Source organism: Triturus cristatus, chromosome 7 (genome assembly GCF_964204655.1).
Source record: "Triturus cristatus chromosome 7, aTriCri1.1, whole genome shotgun sequence".
Classification (NCBI taxonomy): domain Eukaryota; kingdom Metazoa; phylum Chordata; class Amphibia; order Caudata; family Salamandridae; genus Triturus; species Triturus cristatus.
The window spans coordinates 1,457,801,066-1,457,826,362 of NC_140590.1; the positions used below are offsets into that span (position 1 = coordinate 1,457,801,066).

General features: G+C 43.9%; 1 protein-coding gene across 2 annotated transcripts in view; it reads left to right on the top strand.

Moving 5' to 3' along the window:
• The window catches only part of IFT52 (intraflagellar transport 52), a 236,577-nt gene that overhangs the window by 11,768 nt on the left and 199,512 nt on the right, over nt 1-25,297 (top strand). The window lies entirely within an intron of this gene.

A 25,297-nucleotide genomic window follows, 5' to 3' on the forward strand; every position in this document is an offset into this window, starting at 1 on the left:
ACCCTCCCGCTATCCAACGCTTGCCCTACTATTGCACTTACTGGAGTGGTAATAGTAAATATTACCCGCCCGCTATCCTACGCAAAAAAATATTGAATATTTGTAATTAATATTACATTAATATATATGTATTAAATTATTTTTTTTTACTTACATTAATTATTTATTAATTTTAAAGTTATTTAAGTATTTTTTAGTATGTTTTAGTTAATTATATGTATTATTTCCTTAATTTTACATTACTTTTAAGACATGTAAAAAATTCGATATTTTGGCCAACTATATTTTTTACAACGATATTTTCGATTCTATATTTTTGTACTTACCTGTTTGGAGATAGGGATTGGATATTTTGGCATTCTATATTTTTTCCTCAATATTTTGGTGGGTCGATATTCTCCTTCTCGATATTTTGTCAGTGATCCGTTAACACCAGTTAAAGGTTGCATTTAAATTCAGACCTTGTTCATTACCTATCCAATACTATACTTGGATTGTCATACATAATAATGGGTGTGCTGTAACAGCTTTTTTCTATAGTGTATTCTACGGCATGCCTAATACAGTGAACGGGATTGCTCTCATGTTTATGAAGGGGTACAAGCACAGCAAAATATGAACCAGGCCCTGGGTCTTTTTTATGGAGCTAAAAATCCTTCAGTGGGGCAAGCCTGAAGCTGTGTCCAAAAAAGTCCCTTTAAAATTAGATACATTTGCCGTGATATTTCAGAGGTCTTGGAAGTCCAAAACCTTTATAAGTTCCAACTTTTCAAGGTTTCTGAAGCAGCTCCTCTTAGTCAATTCTAAGGCTCGCAGGGACTAGTGTTTAGCATGTGGGGGCAGTGACTTGCTCTAGCAGAGGCCACCAGCAGGATCCAGTCCAATTCCAGTTGCTACTGGTCAGCTGCACATTTCAGGAAAAAGGCCTCTTGTAGTTTGTAGTGTCCCTGTAACCACACAGGACAGGGGTGTGGAATCTAATAAAATATCTACTTGTCCATGGGGCAGGTTGCTTCATAAATCTACTTGTCCTGTAACAAAATCCACTTGCCCCTTTGGTGCCATGTAGTGCAGCGACAAATTAGGGCAGCAATCTCATTATATAAGATCTCTGATATAGCCTTTCCTATTATGCCGGGGCTCATACCATAGTAGTGTACGAATACTAGCAATCCCTTTATGTCGCTACGTTTCTGCAGATCTACATACTGGGCTGAAAGTAGTGGCAAGCAATAATTCCGGGGTTACAATGCCCTTTGAGTCTGTGCAAACCTACTCATTTGCATGTTTTAATGGTTTTCCACAACTCTTCTTTTCCCATACTGAGAAATGTTGGAAATGTACTCCTGACAATGGCAGACGTAAACCTTCTTCCATAGTTGGGAGAAAAAAATGGATGGAGGGAAAGTGAACTTGCAAACACTCAGACTTTCGCATGGTCAAATTTGCTCATGCTAAAATGCAGTTCACAAATATTTTCTAGGAGTACTATTTCTTGTCCTACTCCTGTAAATTCTTGGGAATTCACGAAAGCCGTATAGCTGCACTTATTGCAAGGACATATACAATGGGTGCACTTTTGAGACTTTATTTGTTGGGCCCCTAATTTGATCTGGCGTTGACGGTGACCTTTTGTGTTTATTAAAATTCTGTCTCTCTCTCTGTATCGGCTGGCTTCACTGAGAGTGACAGCATTCTGCTACTTCACAAGGAGCATATTGGCACAAAAAGTAGTTTTGTTCAGTGCCTACTGTAGCAGTGTGTTCTTTTTGAGACCAATAAAACAATTTTGCTTTTGCCAATGTTTGCTATAATGGGGAGGGCCCGGCAGCTCCCACACCAATAAGGTTTTACAAAAACCATGCCAAAACAAGTCACACATTGACAAAACTAAAAAGCTGACCACCAATTTCAGACCTGCTGCCTTTGCCAGTGCTTGTTTATTTTTGTTTCCTATATTCTCATTGAAACTGGTTACACTGATTTTCCATTATGAATATTTTTGGGTAATACTAGCATGCATCAACAAATGTTACAAAATTATCCTGCAACAAAATGGTACTTGACATTTTACAGTGGTTTAGCAAAATGTGTTTTCCCTACTTTCATTTTTTTAATTAACATTTTATTTTGAAAGCAAAGAATCATCAGTCTTGCTTTCAAGCTTCTGCAAATATTTGCATCAAATCAGAGAGTATTCTGGGAGCATTATACATAGCCTAATATTGCTAAACTTTAAAAAACGTGTGTACACATTTTTATACAGGAACCACTGTCAGTAGTGCAGTCAGAGCTCACAACATTTACTTAGAGCACTCACCCTAATAATAAAGGCTTTAAATTAATGAATCATAAATACTAGTTTGAACATCATTAATATATAGGCAAAAATATTACCATAACTGCAGACAGTGCACTTCCCTTATCCATAATGTTGTACTGCAAACTGGCAGCCAAAGGGTTTGTGCCAACTAGCCCACCAGGTACCTCCAGTATGCGCCAGGGAGCTGCGTTGCAGAGATGTGTTCAGAGGCCATGCCCCTTTTTACACCTCTCTGCAGCGCTGTGGCGCTTACTGGAGGTACCTAGTGGGCTTGTTGGACCCTAGGGACCCTCAGCATTCAAGGGGACTTAAGCTCCCAACTTAAAATGGCCACAGGGCGTGTTTACACAGTGGTGAAGGGAGGAGACGGGGACTGAGGTGACGTGTGCAAACACGCCCTGTGGTGCGTTTTAAGTTGGGGAAATAATTCCCCTTCAATCCTGAGGGCTCCTGGGGGCTAACTAGCCCATCAGGTGCTTCCAGTAAGCGTCACTGTGCTGCGTTGCAGAGAGGTGGTCCAGGCCGGGCCCCTTTTTACACCTCTCTGCAACGCAGCTCTGTGGTGCTTACTGGAGGTACTTAGTGGGCTAGTTGGACCCTAGAGGCCCTCAGGATTCAAGGGGACTTAATCTCCCAACTTAAAACGGCCACATGGCGTGTTTACACAGTGGTGAAGGGAGGGGCCTGAGGTGACGTGTGCAATCGCCCTGTGGCACGTTTTAAGTTGGGGAAATAATTCCCCTTCAATTCTGAGGGCCCCTGGGGGCCGACTAGCCCACCAGGTGCTTCCAGTAAGTGCGTCCAGGACGTGCCCCTTTTTACACCTCTCTGCAACGGCACTTACTGGAGGTACCTAGTGGGCTAGTTTGACCCTAGGGACCCTCAGGATTCAAGGGGACTTAATCTCCCAATTTAAAACAGCCACAGGGCGTGTTTACACAGTGGGGAAGGGAGGGGAAGGGGCCTGAGGTGACGTGTGCAAACACGCCCTGTGGCGCGTTTTAAGTTGGGGAAATAATTCCCCTTGAATCCTGAGAGCCCCTGGGGGCTAACTAGCTGACCAGGTGCTTCCAGTAAGCGCCATTGCGCTGCGTTGCAGAGAGGTGGTCCAGACCGTGCCCCTTTTTTTACACCTCTCTGCAACGCAGCTCTGTGGCGCTTACTGGAGGTACCTAGTGGGCTAGTTGGACCCTAGGGACCCTCAGGATTCAAGGGGACTTTATCCCCCAAATTAAAACGGCCACAGGGCGTGTTTGCACACGTAGGCTCAGCCCCCCCTCCCTTCACCAGTGTGCAAACGCGCCCTGTGGCGCGCTTTAAGAGGTAGTTTTAATCCCCTGCCCTATTATGTACTAGGGTCTTACAGAGGAGGCCATGGTAATCACAGGAGTACCCCAACGCATAGTGTTCCCTAGTGTATGTAGGTGTTTTAGCTGTATTCTAAGTGTCTTTTAGCATAGCACTGGCTCTAGGACTGGTTAGTCAGAGTCAGATACCACCAGTACCCATCTGAAAAAGTTGAGAGTACAGGATGATTTTGCAACAAGGCCTCTTTCTGCTCCTCTGTTTATTCTTTCTGCACGTCTTCCTTCTTCCTGCACTTTTCTTCATCTTTGAGGACTTCTGTTGCTTCTTTCTGCATTATTTTGACTTCTTTCTGTGTGTTTTTTCTTCTTTCTTCACATGTCCTACCTCCAAAGGCATAGTTAGAAACTAGCATTTAAAAAACCTTTGAAAGTAACTGAAAAAAACATAGGTTTCAGGCACGTTATAGTTACAAATCAGCATTTAAAAAACCTTTGAAATTCACCGAAAAAACCATAGGTTTCAGGCACGTTATAGATAGAAATTAGCACTTAAAAAAACGTAGAAATTCACTGAAAAACCATAGGTTTTAGGGGCGTTATAGTTAGTTGGACATTTCACTCGTACAAAACCATTGAAATTCCCCCGTTATAGTTAGTTTAGCTAACTATAACTCGCGCGCCCGCAATGCACTGCTGATGACGTCACATATTACATCACTCATGACAGGGTCAGTGACATCACTGATGACATCACTGATGACATCTCAAATGACATCACTGATAACATCACTGATTACATCATCCTTGTGATAGAGTGGCAAACCTCCTCTCACCTTAATATAACCTTTGATACACACACTCAAACATAGAAACTAACATTTTTAAAACAATGGACATACCAATACAACTTACAACACACCTATTCAGTAATTCCAAGATCTACACACACATCCACTCATTCACCAACAGTCCTATACAGTCACTCATACATGTACTCACTCATCATATGTACTCCTATACCTATACATCCTGTTACACACTGACACTCATCCATAGAGTTACTCACACACATAGTCACACATGCAAACAAAGTATCAAACATCCATTCAATTGCATATACAGTTATATACACACCACCACACTTACTGCAACCGAAACTTACACATACTTACTCTCTTAAGCAATCACTTATAGAAACACATACTAATTTATACAGGAACTCTTCCAATCTCTCACTCTCACATATACTCACTTATATACACCAATACTCACATATACTAGTTTAAAACATATGTAGTTACTCATAAAGAGACTATTGAGACAGTCATTCACTCACACACCCATACGCACACTCATCCACCCATACAGTCCTGCACACATGCTGTCTTCAACACATACAAACAGTGAGTCACTCATTCATGCATCTATGCGTTATGTAATACCCCCACCGAACCATAGAGACACTCAGACACTCATACTGATACTCAAAAAACCAACTAATAACCTATATAGACACTCATGTAGCTATTCACCAACCCATGCAGCCACTTATACACAAAGTGAGAGACTGATACAGATATTTATATATTTAAACATTACTCACTAACCCATGTATTCACTAAGACACACTTAATCAGTCAGTTATACATTCAATTTTTCGAAAAGTAAATCATCCATTTAGACACTTATATACCCATTTATTCTACCATCGACCTTCAGATATACATATATAAAACATATTTAATTTTCAGAAAAACACACATTCACTGGATGATGTCATCAGTGATGTCATTTGAGATGTCATCAGTGATGTCACTGACCATGTCATGAGTGATGTAATATGTGACGTCATCAGCAGTGCATTGCTTGCGCGCGAGGTATAGTTAGCTGAACTAACTATAACGGGGGATTTTCAATGGTACGAGTGAAATGTCCAACTAACTATAATGCCCCTGAAACCTATGTTTTTTTCAGTGAATTTCTACGTTTTTTTAAATGCTAATTTCTAACTATAACGTGCCTGAAACCTATGGTTTTTTCAGTGAATATAGGTTTCAGGCACATTGTAGTTAGAAATGAGCATTTAAAAAAACGTAGAAATTCACTGAAAACAACATAGGTTTCATAGGTTTCAGGCACGTTATAGTTAGAAATTAGCATTTAAAAAACCTTAGAAATTCACTGAAAAAACCATAGGTTTCAGGGGCATTATAGTTAGCTGGACTTTTCACTCGTACAAAACCATTGAAATTCCCCCGTTATAGTTAGTTCAGCTAACTATAACTCGCGCGCCCGCAATGCACTGCTGATGACGTCACATATTACATCACTCATGACATGGTCAGTGACATCACTCATGACATCACTGATGACATCACTGATGACATCACTGATGACATCTCAAATGACATCACTGATGACATCACTGATGACATCATCCAGTGAATGTCTGTTTTTCTGAAAATTAAATATGTTTTATATATGTATATCTGAAGGCCGATGGAAAAATAAATGGGTATATAAGTGTCTAAATGGATGATTTGTTTTTGAAAAATTGATTGTGTAACTGACTGATTAAGTGTATCATAGTGAATACATGGCTTAGTGAGTAATGTTTAAATATGTAAATATCTGTATCAGTCTCTCACTTTGTGTATAAGTGGCTGCATGGGTTGGTGAGTAGCTACATGGGTGTCTATATAGGTTATTAGTTGTTTTTTTGAGTATCAGTCTGAGTGTCTGCATGGTTCGGTGGGGGGTATTACGTAGTGCATAGGTGCATGAATGAGTGACTCACTGTTTGTATGTGTTGAAGACAGCATGTGTGCAGGACTGTATGGGTGGTTGAGTGTGTGTATGGGTGTGTTAGTGAGTGAATGACTGTCTCAATAGTGTCTTTATGAGTAACTACATATGTTTTAAACAAGTATATGTGACTATTGGTGTATATAAGTGAGTATATGTGAGAGTGAGAGATTGAGAGTTCCTGTATGAATAAGTATGTGTTTCTATAAGTGGTTGTTTAAAAGACTAAGTATGTATAAGTTTCTATAGAAGTAAGTGTGGTGGTGTGTGTATAACTGTATATGCAAGTAAATGGATGTTTGATTCTTTATTAGCATGAGTGACTATGTGTGTGAGTAACTCTATGCATGAGTGGCGTTGTGTAACAGGATGTATAGGTGTGTGAGTACATATGATGAGTGAGTACATGTATAAGTGCCTGTATAGGACTGTTGGTGAATGAGTGGATGTGTATGTGGATCTTAGAATTACTGAATAGGTAGTTGTAACTGGTATTGGTATGTCCATTGTTTTGAAAATTTTAGTTTCTATTTTTGAATTTGTGTATCAAAGGTTATATTAGGGGGAGAGGAGGTCTGCCACTCTATCACAAGGATGATGTCATCAGTGATGTAATTTGAGATGTCATCAGTGATGTCATGAGTGATGTCACTGACCATGTCATGAGTGATGTAATATGTGACGTCATCAGCAGTGCATTGCGGGCACGCGAGTTATAGTTAGCTGAACTAACTATAACGGGGCAATTTCAATGGTTTTGTACGAGTGAAAAGTCCAGCTAACTATAACGCCCCTGAAACCTATGGTTTTTTCAGTGAATTTCAAAGGTTTTTTTAAATGCTAATTCCTAACTATAACGTGCCTGAAACCTATGTTTTTTTCAGTGAATTTCAAAGGTTTTTTAAAATGCTAATTTCTAACTATGCCTACAGAGATAGGACATGTGAAGAAAGAAGAAAAAAAGCACAGAAAGAAAAAAAAGAAATGCAGAAAGAAGCAACAGAAGCCCTCGAAGACGAAGAAAAGTGCGGGAAGAAGGATAACGTACAGAAAGAACAAACCAAAGAGCAGAAAGAAGCCTTGTTGCAAAATCATCCTGTACCCTCAACTTTTTCAGACGGATACTGGGGGTAACTGAGTCTGACTAACCAGTCCTAGAGCCAGTGCTATGTTAAAAGACACTCAGAATACAGTGAAAACACCTACATACACTAGGGAACACTATGCGTTGGGGTCCCCCTGTGATTAGCATGACCTCCTCTGTAAGCCCCTAGTATATAATAGGGCAGGGGATTAAAGCTACCTCTTAAAGCGCGACAGGGCGTGTTTGCACACGTCACCTCAGGCCCCGTTCCCCCCCCCTTCCCCACTGTGTAAACACACCCTGTGGCCGTTTTTTAAGTTGGGAGATTAAGTCCCCTTGAATCCTGAAGCTCCCTAGGGGCAAAATAGCCCACTAGGTACGTCCAGTAAGCACCATTGCAGAGAGGTGTAAAAAGGGGCACGGCCTGCACCACCTCTCTGCAACGCAGAGCAGTGGTGCTTACTGGAAGCACCTGGTGGGCTAGTTGGCCCCCAGGGTCCCTCAGGATTGAAAGGGAATTATTTCCCCAACTTAAAACGCGCCACAGGGCGTTTGCACACGTCACCTCAGGCCCCGTCCCCTCCCATCACCACTATGTAAGCGCGCCCTGTGGCTGTTCTAAGTTGAGAGAATAAGTACCCTTGAATCCTAAGGGTCCCTAGGGTCAAACTAGCCCACTAGGTACCTCCAGTAAGCGCCACAGAGCTGCTTTGCATAGAGGTGTAAAAAGGGGCGTGGCCGCAGAACACCTGTCTGCAACGCAGCTCCCTGGTGCATACTGGAGATACCTGTTGGGCTAGTTGGCCCTCAGGGACCCTCAGTATTGAAGGGGAATTAATTCCCCAACCTACAACTGGCCAGGGGGCGCGTTTGCAGAGTGCTGCAAGGAGGGGGCGTGGCCACCGGCGCGATGCCGGTCTTTTATTTATTTTATTTTTTTTAAAAGGAGGGCTGTGTGGCCCCCCTTCTTTTTCTAATTTATTGGCCCTGGGGACCCCATCCCCCAGGGCCTGCACCCTAATTTCTTTTGTTGAAAAAAATTAATTTGGCCCTCCCAAGGCCTTAATCGGCCCCAGGGACCCCAACCCCCGGGTCATGGTCTTTTTTTTGTTTTTTTATTCTTTAGGAGGGGGGCTGCGTTGCCCCCCTCCTCCGGCCACTTATGGCCCCGGGGACCCCATTCCCCGGGGCCGGCCTTTGTTTTTTATTTAAAAAAATATATATATATATTTATAGAAACACCTAGGACATGCTGGACAAACAGTATGTACCTATCACCATGACGATTTGCGTGATATTCATTGAAAGGCGACTATCCATACAATGAATCCACGTGGAATGTATTTACACCGCTAGTGAAGCTCTGACGTGTCTGACGCCCTACCGTGCCTAATCCCGGCGCCCCCGCCGGTGGGTACTCTCCAAGTAGACACCCTTGTCGTTTATTTATACAAACATGGGTAGCTATTGACGGGGACATTTAATACACACGCACACCAATCCATTCAAAGGGGATTCGACGAAAATTCGACCAAACTATGCAAGAAACCCCTCTCACGGTTAATAAAACACACATCCACTGCCGGATGTGTAATACTGTTGTAATTTGAAGAAAACCATGAAGTCAAGAAGACGAGGTAAGTAAAGCATTTATTTCCTGTCATCCACTCTCCTGAACTGAAGAGCTCTCCTCAACATTCTACTGTCACCTCTCAAGGGACATACCACCAGGGTGGGAAACAGAGGGGTGTGCGGAGCATACCATTTAATACAGAACTGAGATTACAACACATCTCCCTATATATGTATTAAGTGAAAACATAACATGACATAAGCATTTTTGGCATCCCTGATACACCAACTACAGTTGCGATGTCACAGCGATTCTGTCCTTGCTCCACGTCTGACCATTCTCTAGGCGTACCACATTCTTGCCATCTTTATCCACTTTTTGTTGTGTCTGATACTTGCTCAGCCCAGGTTGTACATGAGTGGGCTTCTTTACAACTACAGTGGTACCCCTCGTGTACTCTTGTGTTTTGACTCCCTGACTATGATCATACCAACCCTTGTACCTACTTTGATGTTGGGATCTCAGCTGCTTACTGACCCCCAGGTCTGGGTTCACCATTTTTCCACCTCCCAGCCAGTGCGGGACTAGTTTGGTACACGGTTCCCTTCCCCTTAAGTTAACAAACGGAGACACTCCCGTGACCAGATTGGGGGTAGTGTGGTATGCCCAAATGCACTCTCTCAGGGAATCTTCCACGTTGAACCCACTAGCAATGGCCAACTGAATGTGCTCTTTTATGAACCTGTTAGTTCTCTCCACCAACCCATTAGCTCTCGGACAATAGAGTGCAGTTCTCTCGTGTTTTATGTTCAACTCTTCGAGAAAAGTGGTCATGGCCTCTGAGGTAAACTGCACTCCATTGTCTGTAACCAACGTTGCCGGAATGCCTTCATATACAAATACATTTTTCAAGAATGTGATGAGGTTACTCGTGGTAGTCTGCGGTGTGAACTTTACGTTTACCCAATGTGACGTGTAGTCCACCAAAACAAACATAAACCTCTTCTGGGTGCCAAGAACTTCCATGGGACCAATTATGTCGACTGCCAATTTGGTCCACGGAACTTCTGGCACTTCTACAGGGGATAAAGGTGTCTTACGTGTAACCTTGCTCTTATCACTACTAGCGCAGCTGTTGCATTCCTTTACTTTAATCTCAATCATGGAGTCCATCTTTGGAAACCAGAAATCATTCCTGACTTTGCATTTGGTCAGGCTCCTCCCCAAATGGCCCTCATGGGCCAGGTCAATTATTTTGTTTCTCATGCTGTAAGGAGGAACAACTCTTTTCCCCCTATGTATTATATCCGACATAACTGATAATTCATATCTCACTTCCCAGAAATCCTTTACTTCTTCTGGAACATGAGAACGGTGTTCAGGCCAACCATTGAGAATTAGCTCTCTGAGGATACTCATTTCCTTGTCCCCCGCCATGCTTTTCTCCCACTCTTCCTTTGACAAGGAAGAAAGATGCATTGAAAAAATAGGAGCGTCTAACTGTTCTTCTTTTGCATACTCCTGCAGGGGTGACCTTGACAAGTAGTCTGCAATTATATTCTTTGGACCTGGTAAATACTCTACCTTGAAGCAATAGTTTTGTAACCCCAGGACCCATTTAGCAATTCGTGGGGAATTGTTGTGTATATTTTTTGGTGAAAACATGAAGGTCAAAGGCTTGTGGTCAGTGTGTATAACAAATTGTATCCCCCACAGGAAAAATTTAAAATGGTTCACTGCCCAGAACCACGCCAAAGCCTCCCTCTCAATCACGGAATAGTTCTTCTCCGCCGAGTTGAGCGTCCGTGATGCAAATGCAATAATGGTGACCTTCCCTTGTTCAAGTTGAGATAGCATTGCTCCCAACCCTTTGTTGGAAGCATCTGTGGTCAGGACCGTTTTCTTGCATGGGTCGAATGCGCCCAACGCAGGTGACTCAAGAATGCTCTTCTTTATTGCCTTAACCGCCATGCTGTGTTTTTCCTCCCACAGAAATTCCTTGTCTTTTTTTAGCATGTCACGCAACTCATCACACATGTCAGCAAAGTTCCTTACATATTTAGACATGTATTCGGCAAGACCTAGGAATGATTTAAGTTCTTCCTTGTTGGTAGGATCATGGGCGTCCATAACTGCTTGGACCAAACTATACTTAGGTTTGAACCCATCTTTGGAAATAGTATGACCCAAATAGTCAACAGAGTCTACTTTAATTTTACACTTTTCCAGTTTCACGGTTAACCCCGCCCTGGTCAATCTTTGACACACCGTGTTGAAAATGGCATCGTGTTCTTCTTCCGTAGCCCCATACATCAAAATGTCATCTTGGAAACATAACGTGTTTTTGACACCTTCCAACACTTGTTGCATCACTTTCTGGAAGATAGATGCCGCCGAGGCTAAACCAAACGGCATCCTTACAAACATGTAAGCACCAAACGGCGAGGAAAACGCCGTTAGCGGCCTAGAATCGGGGTGTAACTCGACTTGGTGGTAGGCCATGGACAAATCGATGACTGAGAAAAAACACCCTTTACCCATTGTGCTCAACATTTCATTTATGTTGGGTAGAGGAAACCTCTCCACCCAGATGTTGTCGTTTAGGCTGCGTAAGTCAACACACACGCGGATACCCTTGTCGTTGGCCTTGGACGCTAAAACCAGGGGGGCCAACCATTCAGATGCATCAATGGGTTGTATAACCCCCATGTCGCATAGTTTATCCAATTCGTTTTTTAGAACTTCTCTCAAGCGCAACGGCACGGGGCGCGCCCTATGAACTACTGGTTTTGCGCCTTTCTTAACTCTGATTTTGTGCTGGAACTCCTTCAGTTTACCTAGTTTGTCTGTAAACAGGTCAGGAAAGGCCTTTTGTAGACGATAGCATTCATTGTTGTCAAGGGTGTCTACCAAAATGACTTGTTCCTTGTTATTAGGATCAAGGATGATACCTAGTACTTTTTGGTGCTGCCAACCCAAAAGGTTTGCCCCTCTTTCAACCACATACACTTTTCCCATCATAGATCTGCCTTTAAATTCTATGTGGCTATTCAACATCCCCACTAAGGGAATGGGGTCTCTAGTGTACCCCTCAGGAGAAATGTCAGGGGGATGTAGCATGTTTTTGCTGCAACCTAGGATTTCCTCGAAGTCCTTTTCATTTATTAGAGTATACGGGGAACACGAATCAGCAAACACTTCAATGGCTTTGTTGTCTATATGTATTACACATTTGGGATAGTTGGGCTTGGACGATTCATCACTGTCCTTGACTTGGAAAACGAATCTTGCCTGTGTTTCTCCACTGGGATTGCTGACCCTGGAAGTATTACTGGTCCCCTCCCTGCATACTCTGGCCAAATGCCCTCTTCTGTTGCATTTTTTACACATAATACTGCGTGCTGGGCAAAATGGGCTATTTGCTAAGTGGTTGCTGCTTCCACACCTGTAGCATTTCAAGTTTTGACCTTCCTTGTGGACGGATAGATTTTTCGCACTTTCCCTATTATGCACCTTTAGCACTTCTCCATCAACTTCTTCACATTGAATGGGGGCGACCACTTCTTCCTTTGCTTTCATCTCTCTAACACACTTGGCCGTGTGCTCAATAGATTGGGCAATGGCAACGGCCTCCTTTAAGGACGGATTTTTTGCAAGTAATTTTTCCTGTACTTTCCCACTGTTAGTACATCTTACTAGTTGGTCTCTTATTAAAGAATCATTAAGCTCCCCAAAGTCGCACAATTGCGTCAAACCTCTAAGAGCCGCTATGTAATTATTGATGGATTCGCTCTTTCCTTGTACTCTGCTAAAGAATTTGTGGCGTTCAAGCACTACGTTGACCTTGTCTCCAAAATGAATTTCTAATTTCATCAGTGTCAGGTCGTACGCATCAGCATCATCCTCTTCCTCCAGTTCAGGCTCAGGTAAAGTTTCGTAAACTTTACGACCATGCACCCCCAAATTATGCAGTAGTATGTGTTGTTTACGCAATGGAGAAAACCTTTCTCCACCCATCGCAATCAAATAGGATTCGAACAGCTTAGTCCAGTCCTTCCAGTGTATTTCTGGATCACCACAATCATTTAAAAATGAGGGAGGTTGGCTCATGCCAGGCGTACCCATATTGTGTGAACTGGAAGGTACTTGGTTGACGTAACCTGTCTGGCAGGTGTGGGAAAACACCGTGCGGTCAATCACCCGCTGGCTAAAACCCCCCTTACAGAGCCTTGTGTAGGGGATACTCCAAGTCACCTAATCCCCTAGTTGCGCAATATAAGGTTGTGGGACTCTGGGGAAACTTGAGCTGAGGAGACCTTAATTAGCGTAGCTTACAGTGTGTGTGTGCGCATCACAGAACAGAACAGAAACGCACTGTAGTACAAGAAGCAGGGGTTCTACTTCCTTCTTTGGGTGTGCATCGTAGAACTCCTAGAAGGCACGTGGAATGTGTGCCCATCACAGTGGAAGCAAAACAAAGAAAATGGAACAGTCTTACTTTAAAAGACGATTTTTCTCCCTGGCTGGCAGGCCGCTGTGCAGAAACCGAAGATCGGTGACTTTCCGATTCACGGAGGCAGGACCCAGCTGATGTTGACTGGAACCCCGGTGATCTGCCCTGAGGCATCGACTGCCAGCTTCGCCGTGGAATCGGCTCGAAACTGCTGAAGCGCTGGAACTGACAGGAGGCGTGTCACCCTCACAGCCGCTGAACTCAAAGAGGCGAGGGCGTGAACTTTACCGCTGCGAAGACAGAACCTGCCGGCTGACTGAGACGCCGGCAACTGACAGGAGGCGTGTCCCCTCACAGCCGCTGTATTCGATGAGGCGAAGACGTGAACTTTCCTGTTGCGGAAACAGCTGACTGAGGGAAACCCCAAGGTACGTACACTCCTCTAGTGTCAACACGCCTGGGGGAAACCAGAACATGTAGAGTTCCGCGCCGCTGACTGGATGACGAAGGCAGAGTCTTCCTCAGCTGAGGAGACGGAGGTTCCACGGCGGGTTTCCACCACAGGATAAGCGGAGAGCACCATGAGGAGGTTGTCAATGACCCGGTTGCTACGCTTCGTCGCGTAGGTTCGTCGTGGAGTCAAACTGCCCCAAACGTTTTCCTGTCATCCTCTTCAGCAAATATGGAGAGAATGTAACGAAAGGGGAGATGACAGGCTGCCCCCTGCGCAGAGACGTCGCCAGTGTTGTAATTTGAAGAAAACCATGAAGTCAAGAAGACGAGGTAAGTAAAGCATTTATTTCCTGTCATCCACTCTCCTGAACTGAAGAGCTCTCCTCAACATTCTACTGTCACCTCTCAAGGGACATACCACCAGGGTGGGAAACAGAGGGGTGTGCGGAGCATACCATTTAATACAGAACTGAGATTACAACAAATACTTTTTATTTTACTCTCTGGAAAGGAGACGAACCTCACTTGAGAGTCACAGCGTGCTCCTGGCTGAGCCCAATGCTGTATTACACCCACCAGTGCCCGCCGAGTGCCACACACCTCTGTGTTGTATTCCACCAGCTAGTGCGTATGCTATGACACTCTCTAGTCCATGTGCACTGTAACACCACCCCGTGAATATGTCATGCCACACTTGCCTTTGCACGGGTTATATTGCCCCATCTAACGTGCCTTCCTCGATGCCTATGTTATAACGCACAGCGCTATGCCATACATATTACAATCTGGGATCCATATCTTTGTCACAGTGCATATGCAACGTTACACTCCCCAGCACATATTTTATATTACAACTTTAGAGACTAGTTAGGTTACACAACACTGCCCTGTGCATATTACACTCCAAGGCGCATATCGCATAGCACGTGCTAGTGCCTGTGCTATCTCGCGCTCTCCAATGAATCTGTCATTGCGCACAATGTATTGCATATTATATTTCATGCCCGGTTCATATTATTTCACACTTTTTGTTGCATAGTTTATACCATATACTATATCTAGTTTTCATTTTCAATCGTGCTCTCAGGACTATGTTCTCTATAACACTGCGTCCACCTACCCTTTTCACGGGCATTACAATTTGCGATGGGGGGTGGAGGGTCAGGGGGTGTTTCTGCCAAGTGAGCCCGGAGTCACAGTCACAAACGTCCTCTTCTTCCTGAATAAAAGTGAGATTATGCTGCATACTTGTTCATATTTTTAGTAGTTCGCACAGACACACATTTTAAAAACAATAAAGTTCCTAATACCCACCTTCTCTGAACAGTTAGCTTGCTGCCCCATCCACCTCCTCCCTAACCTCTGTTGTCTTAATCCATGGACTAGCCTCCTCCCTCCTGCCATGCATGGTCTGATGTGCTGCCACTGCCCTTCATTTAGCGTGATGTACCAGTCCACTCCTCCTGCCCTCCATTGCCCAATTCTATGGCCCATCATTGACCTCCTGCTTAGCCTCTGTGCTTAGCTTGCTGCCCCTGTTCTCCTTCCCCCTGCCCTCCGATGTCTTTGTGCATGCCCCTGCTCCATCCTTTTTGCCCACCATGTTCCATGGACCTGCCACTCCTATCTACTCTGAGTGTTCTGTGAGCTGCCACTCCCCTCCCACCTGCCTAGCATTGTCAGATGACTAACCTGTCCCTGCCACCTCCACCCTGCCTGTCCACATGCCATGCCCCTATCCCCTTCCTCCTGTCCTCCATGGTCCATTTTACTGCCGCACCCTCCTGCCCTCCCTGGTCTGTTGTGCTGCAACTGCTCCTCCTGCCTGCCCCGCACGGTCTGTTGTGAGGCCCTTCCCCTGAACTCTCTTGTCTGTGCCCAGGTCCTGACCCTCCCTTCTATCCTCCATGGTCCTTTGTGCATGCCCCTGCACCCTCCTTCTTGCCCATCATAGCCATTGTGCTGCCACTAACCCTCCCGCTTGCCATGCGTGGTCTTCTGTGCTGCCATGGCCCCTCCCACCTTACCTGTGTGGTCAGCTAGCTGCCCCTGACCCCCTCCCACCTTCCCTCCATGGTCTGTGCGTATGCCATCATAGTCTCATTGTTGCTCTCCATGGTGTGTCTTGTTTCTAGTGCCTATCCTGCCTGACCTCCATGGTCATCTTGCTGCTCTTGCCCTACCCCCTTGCCCCCAGCCCTCTGTTTCCATGTGCAGAACCCTATTCCCTCCCTCCTGGATTGTCTGTTCCATTGTAATGCCCCTGATCCGTCCCTCCAGCCCTTTATGGTCTGTTATGCTGCAGCTTTCTCTCCTGTCTGTCCATTATGGTAAGCTAGCTACCATTGCCTCTTTCCCCTTTGTTCTCTGTTGTCCATGTGCATGGTCCTGTCCCTTCCCTATTGCTTTCTATGGATTGTTGTGCTGCACTCCTGTCCCGCATGCCCTGTGTGGTGTATTGTGCTGCTGCAAACCCTGATGCCTGCCCTGTAGGGTCAGTTTGGTGCACCTCTCCATGTCCCTCCTGTCCTCTGTTATCCCAATCCATGTCCCTACCCCAATTCCTCCTGCCTACCATGATCCAATGTACCATACTTGCGAACATTTTGAACTTGGTAAGAGGGAGATTTTGAAAAAAAACTGGGGTATTGATTTTCCCCTTTGAATTACATTGAAAAAGAGGAGATTGTAGACAGGAGACAGATCAAATAAAGCCCATTTGAGCTTAAAAACATTGGACGTTTCCTGGCTGAAACAGGTCTGTTGGCATGTATGGTTGTACTACCACTGCCTCTTCCTTCTGCCCACAATGGTGTATTATATTGCCACAGCCTCTCTTGCCAGTCCTGTATTGTTGGTTTGTTGCCCCTGCCCCCCTTTCCACTGCCCTCCATAGTCTGTTGTGCTGACATTGCCCTTTCTGCCTGCCCAGTGTGGTCAAATTGTTGCCTCTGCACTCTCCTACCTGCCTTCAATTTTTAGAGTCCGTGCCCCTAGCCTCTGCCTCTCAACAGTATCCCAATGAACAACTAGATTGCTAACATTCTATATTTATTACAAAAGTGTGGAACGCCTGACGTCATCTTGATGTAATCAAAACTGTAATACCTAGAGCATTTCCTTTAGAAATTACATATATGAGAGGGTCTTATGTGCATCAAAATTATGGTTAGGCAATTGAAGATCCTACACAGAGTTTATATCTCTTGCACAAGACTACATATGATGGGTAGGGCGGACACAACGCTATGTAGAAGGGTGTGTGGAGGCGATGGAACCTTTTTTCACGTACTGTGGGACTGCCCGAAGATTCAGAGGTACTGGAGAAGGGTGGTGCGGGATATGGAGGAGGTGTGGGAGGTGGAGATTCGCCCGGAAGCCAAGAGATGCCTCCTCAACATATGGGAACCAACTGACCTGCCGCCAAAGGGGAGGCTCTGGGTGACACTCGGGCAAATGATAGCAAAAAGGAACATTGCCAGGCTCTGGGGCAGCGCTGTTCCACCGAAACCTTCAGACTGGGCCAGCGACATGGACTGGTGCATGCTGCAGGAAAAGACAGTATATGTGGCGAGAGGGTGCCCGCGCAAGTGGGTTGAGGTGTGGTCCAAGTGGAATGATTTTAGGGGGGGACTCTGCGAGCCCCCTTCCATTGTGCAGGAAGAACCCGGAGATGTTTAGACACTTGCTATCGCGGCTCGGGGAGCTGGGAAAGGGGGGGGGAGGGTGCTGGCTAGCCAAGGGCACACATGAAAGCGCAGTGTTGACCGATGTTTCGGGAGGGAGGGGGGGGAGTTGGAAGTTTCGCCACCTTATGCCTCCTAGGGCAGCTTGCCCCTAATTTGTGATTGTTTACTTAATTCTGAGACATGTAATATTCTTCTCTACCTCTCGGTACGTTTGCACTCCTCAACGCCGCCGTACCTCCGGGTTGACGGCACAGGGCTGTGTGATCCGACATACATCCAAATGGGTTTTTCGCGGCCGGCCCGCAGGGTTGTAGGCTCTCTGCTGTGTACCGAAATGTTTAAATAAAGGTTTTCAAAATCAAAAAAAAAAAAAAAAAATTATGGTTAGTGCTCTTAAAAACTAAAATGAGGACATATTTTCTGAGTTTTCAAATAGCGACAAAGAACTTTTAAATTATTTGTAATCTTTGTTTTTTTATCCAGTTGACCACTTGATTAAATGTTGCACCTAGGAGAAAGGATTTTGTGTTAGTTCCAGAGCTGCAGACTTTGCAACTGGGGAACCAGGTTGGAGTTTCTGCTTCAGCTCAACATTCTGTGATTCTGGTCAAATCACTTAATCTCCCCATGTCTACAACCAAAATGAATTTGGTCTTGTGTGATGTAACCAATGCTCATGTAAAGCACTCCAATACCTGACAAGTCTGCACTATATAAAACTGCAAATACACAAAAAATAAGTGTTTTGCACACTTCTGTCATTGGGCTACATGTGGGCTACATCTGGGTGATATTTGGGCTACATTTGGGCTCTTTTGTCTCTGGTGGCCATCTTGGGAGATTTATTTGTTATGACGTTTCCTAATTTCCTCATTTACTGCAGTCTCCTCAGTAGGAAATACTTTCAGTTTTTTACTTTGGTTCCATCAAGAAGGCATTCAGATGTGTCACACATTTGCCATAAATTCTGAATGTTAGCACTCTAGTTGCTCATTAGATCACTGTAGTAAAGCTACTGCTCACTAGGGAAGTCTGCTGCTGGTATTCAAAGGGCATGTTTCAGTCTGCATGTCAGAATTTTTTTATGAAATAGAAGAGCATTTGAGAAGTCAAAATGTGCCCTAATTTTTCTTTCTGCAGCACTAATCATAATTTCTATGGCAAAATGAACCCCCTCATTTTGTTCCTTTGTAAATTAAATGTTTTAAGTGTTACCACTTTATTCCAATCAAGATGGCTTCAGGTGTGCCATACTTTTGTCATAACTAAGACTGTTAGCGCTCTAGTTGTTCGTTAGAACACTCTGGGACATTCTGTCATTGGGCTATACTTGGGCTACATCTGGGTGATATTTGGGCTACATTTGGGCTCTTTTGTCTCTGGTGGCCATTTTGGGAGACTTATTTGTTATGAAGTTTCCTAATTTCCTCATTTACTACAGTCTCCTCAGTAGGAAATACTTTCTGTTTTTTACTTTGATTCCATCAAGAAGGCATTCAAATGTTGTCACACATTTCCCATAAATTCAGAATGTTAGCACTCTAGTTGCTTATTAGATCACTGTAGTAAAGCTACTGCTCACCAGGGAAGTCTGCTGCTGGTATTGAAAGTGCATGTTTCAGTCTGCATGTCAGAATTTTTTAATAAAATAGAAGAGGATTTGAGAAGTCACTCAAAATGTGCCCTAATTTTTCTCTCTGCAGCACTAATCATAATTTCTATGGCAATATGATCCCCCTCATTTTGTTCCTTTGTAAATTAGATGTTTTAAGAGTTACCACTTTATTCCAATCAAGATGGCTTCAGGTGTGCAATACGTTTGTCATAAGTAGGACTGTTAGCGCTCTAGTTGTTCTTTAGAACACTCTGGGAAGCTGCAGTAGAACACAAAGGAATCAACTGACAGTCTCTGCCCTTGTTGGATGTACATGTTTTACTGAGAATGTCAGAGTTCATTCTCACATGACTGAGAAAGATAATGTGAATTCACAGAAAATATGCTCTCAGTTTAGCTTATAGATCACCTTCCAAACCTCTGTGGGAAAAGCATGAGAAAATAGTTTTCTCTCAAACATGATTCATGATATCACAGCAGAAGGCTTTTTTACATGGTAAAATCACCTTAGAACACACCACAATTCCTAAAATGAGTATGGTACCATCAACAAATGATTTATAATGTAACTAAAGTCTTAAAACCTTCTATTAACTGCAATGCTTTTTAATGAGGTGCTATCATGTATATTGGTCCCAAGATGGCTGCCAACACTTCTTGGATGAAGTACTGACAGCCAATCAGATCTCACGATGAGATATGTGGTTAGGCTCCGCCCAGATATATCTATCTTTTTAACTCCAATTTTCTCAGGAACTACTGAACGGATTTACACCATGTAAGCAAAAGGTACGAGTCTGAACTGAGGACTACCTCTTTGTCAAATTTGGTGCAATTCCGTTCAGCAGTTCGGGCTGTAGCTGCGTCAACAGGTCCTATGGGAAAATGCATGGGGAAAACGTGTTTTGGGACCCCCCTTTTTTCTTGGCCCCCGCTTGACGAATCACCGTGAAATTTTCAGGATAGGAGCAGACCGGAGCTGGCCAAAAGTTTGGAAAATTTCGTGAAGATTCGTCAATTGGAGCCAACGTTATTCCAAATAGAATGTTGCAGATTTCCTATGGAAAATAGGTCCTAACTATAACTACCTACTGGCAACTGCCAGTAGGTAATATATATTTTCACTGAAAAAAACATAGGTTTCAGGGACGTTATAGTTAGTTGGACATTTCCCTCGTACAAAACCAGAGGAATTCCACCGTTATAGTTAGTTCAGCTAACTATAACTCGCGCTCCCGCAATGCACTGCTGATGACGTCACATATTACATCATTCATGACATGGTCAGTGACATCACTGATGACATCACTGATGACATCACTGATGACATCACTGATGACATCTCAAATGACATCACTGATGACATCATCCAGTGACTGTGTGTTTCTGTAAAGTTTAAATTTGTTTTATAAATATGCCAAGCTGCATTGAAGAATGAGTGGTTGTATAAGTGTCTGTATGGACTATTTACTAGGTACATGACTGACTGTATAAGTGAGTGATTAATCGTGTCTTACTGAATGCATGGGTTAGTGACTAAACTGTGTGAAAGTCTGTATCACTGTCTGTTGTTGTGTAAGCTGCAGCATGGGTTGGTGAGTAGCTGCATGAGTGGCTATATGAGTTATTGATTGCTTGCCTGAGTATTTGTATGGCTGCCTGAGTGTGTGTGGGTGAGAGGTGTGTGACTCTGTGCATAGATGTGTGAGTGGTTGACTCACTGGGTGTATGGGTTCAAGAGTGCATGTGGAAACAGCTGTATGGGTGGGTAAGTGTATGTATGGGTGTGTCGGTGAGTGAATGAATGTTTCAGTGGTACATGTGCAAGTAACTACATATGTAAAAGGCAGTATATGTGAGTGATGGTGTATATAAATAACTATATGTGAGAGTCAGTAATTGTGAGAGTGGCTGCATGGAGTGTGTATTTGTATCAATGATTCTATAACAGAGTAATTATGTAATATTATCTGTATGAATAAGTGAGCTGGTGTCTGTATAATTATATAGGTGAGTAAATGGAAGTATGATAGATTCTTTGCATGACTGACTAGCTGTTTGATTAACTCAGAATATGTGGCAGTGTGTGACAGTCTGTATAGGTGTATGAGTGCATATGATATTGTTGTATTGATGAGTGACTGCATGCATGAGTGACTGTATGGGTGAATGTGTGGATGTGTGTGTATAGACCTACGAACCAGTCAGTGCGTATTTAGTAACTGGTATTGATGTGTCTATTTTTTCGAAAATAGTAGTCTGTATTTTAGGGTGGGTGTATCAAAGCTTATATTCAGGTGTGAGGAGGTGCATCAGATTTTGACGTGGATGATGTCATCAGTGATGTCATTTGAGATGTCATCAGTGATGTCACTGACCATGTCATGAATAATGTAATATGTGATGTCATCAGCAGTGCATTGCGGGGGCGCGAGTTATAGTTAGATGAACTAACTATAACGGTGGAATTTCTCTGGTTTTGTACGAGGGAAATGTCCAACTAACTAGAACGTCCCTGAAACCTATGTTTTTTTCAGTGAATTTCAATGGTTTCTTAAATGCTAATTTCTAACTATAAGCTCTGTAAAACCTATGGTTTTTTCAGTGAATTTCAAATATTAAACTACTATTCTGCTATTTGTCATTAGTACTGTTTTTTCTAACTTGCGGGGCAGTGATGTGGGGAGAGGGAGCGTGAAGGGGGTATCTTGCAGAGAGAGAGAGCTGCGATATATTTCCAGTCTTGGCTTCAGAGATACAGCTGCGGGCCCAAGAACTCGCACATGAAGAGCTGCGAGCTGACCGGTGGTTCATAGAGGGAGAGTTGCGGGCCCGAGAAGGTGGTTGGGGGCTATGCTTCAGAGAGCTGTGGTCTAACTCTCACAGAGAGAGCAACGGGATGACGGGCCTGCTAGCAGACACACAGCTACAAGCTAATGGGCTGGCTCACAGAGGTAGAGCTGCGGGCCCCACGGCTCGCCGACGCAGAGCTGCGAGCTGACGGACTAGCTTCCAAAGGCATAGCTGCTAGCTGGTGATGTGGGGACAGGGAGCGTGAAAGGGGTATCTCGCACAGACAGAGCTCCGGTATGTTTTCAGAGTTGCCTCGCAGACGTAGAACTACGGACTCGATGTCTTGTAGACGGAGACATGCGAGCTGACGTGGACTGAATCACAAAATGGCTGCCAACAGTTCCTAGTTTCAACAGCTCGCACCCAGGCTCGCAGAGCGAGAGCTGCGGCCCGTGGGCTCGACTCGCAGAGGGAGAGCTACGGGCCGTCCGCTCGCAAAGGCACAGCAGCATACTGGCTCGCAGAGGTAGAGAGCTGCGAGCCGATGGACTGGCTTCTAAAGGCATAGATTTGAGCTGGTGATGTGGGAAGAGGGAGCGTGAAAGGGGTATCTCGCACAGACAGAGCTCCGGTATATTACATTGCCCACGGTACCTTTGTTTTATTTTGACTCGATGCGAGGCACAAGATGGCTCCTAACACTTCCTGGTTTCAAGTGTTAGCAGCCAATCAGAGGCAAGCTCGTGCTCGGGAGTTAGGCTCCGCCCAGATGTATATATATTTTTCCTTTAATGTCTCAAAAACTACTGAACGGATTAACACCATTTCAACAAAAGCGTGCTTTATGGACCAAGACCTTTCTCCCTGCCAAATTTGGCATAATTCCGTTTAGCAGTTTGACCTGTAGCCTTGTCTAAAGTTTCCTATGGAAATTGATTGGAGAAAACACGTTTTGGGACCCCCCTTTTTTCTCAGCCCCCCCTTGACGAATCACCCCCAAACTTTCAAGATAGGAGCTGATCTGAAAAGAGGATCTTTTTGGAAAATTTCCTTAAAGATTCATCAAACAACGCCAAAGTTATAAGCACATCAAAAAATGATGTTCCTATGGAATCTAGATTCTAGCTATAACTATCTACTGGCGACCGCCAGTAGATAATATAGATAGATAGATAGATAGATAGATAGATAGATAGATAGATAGATAGATAGATAGATAGATCTATAGAAATAGATAGAAATAGCTGTGTCTGATCTGAGGATCATGTCTGTGTTGTATCATGAAATTCAGCATGGTTGCTCTGAGATTTTGGAACGTCCATGTCTTCCTGATGGGGGATTAGTTGAGTTGGGTGAAAGAAGAGCAATTATTTACATATATGTTAGGTCAGCTTTTTAATATTTTGGATCACACCTAACAATATTGTCACATAGGTATCATAAGTACAGGGTGTAGGAAAATGCCTCTTTGTACGGTCACCACCATGTGTTCTGAACTAATGCTGCTGTTTTCTTACACTGGGGTAGTGCTAACTAGGCCCCAGTGCATGTTCTGTGACTCCCAAAAAATACTGAAATTGTCTAAACTCCTGATTGGTAAATGTAACTTATAAGTCTTAGCATATGGTACAAAAGTGTACATTAGGTAGGCAAGTTAAATGTCACTAGTGGACTGCTGCAAACATTGTGCCAACAGTAAGGTCACCAGGCCTGTTCCTGCCAAGTCAACATGTCAAAATAACCCATTTGCCAGGCTCAAACTTCATTTTTAATACTTATAAGTCATTCCTAAGGTGGCCCACCTAAGTGTTCATAGGGCAGAGTGCATTGCGTTTAAAAACTAGGGCACGTGTACTATGTTGTATATGCTTTGGCAGTAAACGTCTCCAAAGGCGTTATTCAGTGTGGCACGGGTGGCTCTTTCATAGGAAACACTGGGTTGCATTATAACACCTTAAAATGCTTCACTCCATTTTGGGAATAGCTAGCAAAATGATTCAATGAGATTCTTTAATTGAGTTTGTTTGACTTTTATGATTTTCTCTGTAAAATCTGAATAAAGTGTTGATGATGATTCAATGACTCGTTGTAATTTAACATTCAACTTAATGGTCAAGTTGGATTTTAGATTACTATTTTGGAAACAACACTTTTAGAAAGTTGTAATTTTCCTGACTGAGCCAAATGTGGTCCGAGGTGTTGGGGTGGCGGCATTTTTTTCTCTCTCCCCGATAGGATGGCCATGTTGGCTGCGCCCATGAACTTAAGTTACTTCAAAAGGTGGACTGGAAAACTGGACTAAACAACAAAACAACAAACAAAAGTGCTAATATTACTTGAGATGGTCTACCATCCTCCCAACTAATAATCCACCCTCTCACACGGGGCAGAAAAACCTTTAAGAGGCGAGCAGTCATGCCGAACCAATCTGTGGCTCCCAAAATATGTGTCTAGGTTTTATCCTTTTTTGCAAACTCCTGTTATGCTATCAAACCAGGTTCACGTTTTGAAAAACAAAAAAGACTTGCTGTGCTTACCATTTTTTTATAACATAGATTATTGTTTTTCTGCCACAACTTGCTGTTTTTACTTTAACTTGCGATGAGAATTGAAACAGGAAATCTTTAGGTTTTTCTTTGATCGAAGACCAGGAAAACATAAGAAGTATGACAGCAGCGGAAGAAACCTAAAGCACTTATCAGCAGAGGGCGAGTTCAAAATGACATGGACTGAAATTCTCGAACTGTACCCCTTGATCCTCCTGGCATCACTGAAATCTTTCAATATAATTTACTGATAACTATTTCTGGTTTCCAGAATACGACTGTCGTGTAGTTCCCACTAATCCGTAGGGCCTGCTCATTTGTTGGACAGCATAATCTTTGGGTGAGGTGCCTAGACTGATGCCTTGACGCCACACCGGACCTGTGATTTCCTCTCTCTCACGCCGGTATCCCCCTACTCACTGTGAGTTTTCCTCCATCTTTACCAGCACTTCAGCCAGTTGTCCCCCCTCCACCCTTCTTGATCATTTGTTTTATTCATAGGATTGGACTCAGCCTCTACTGACCTCGGACATACCTTAACCACGGTGCCACCTTCCATACAGGTCCATTGACCAACCAGTGGACATACCTGTCAGCCTCTCATTGTCACCGTACAGGTAGGCTGGTTTCCTCCAACCCCACCAATATCATTGCCC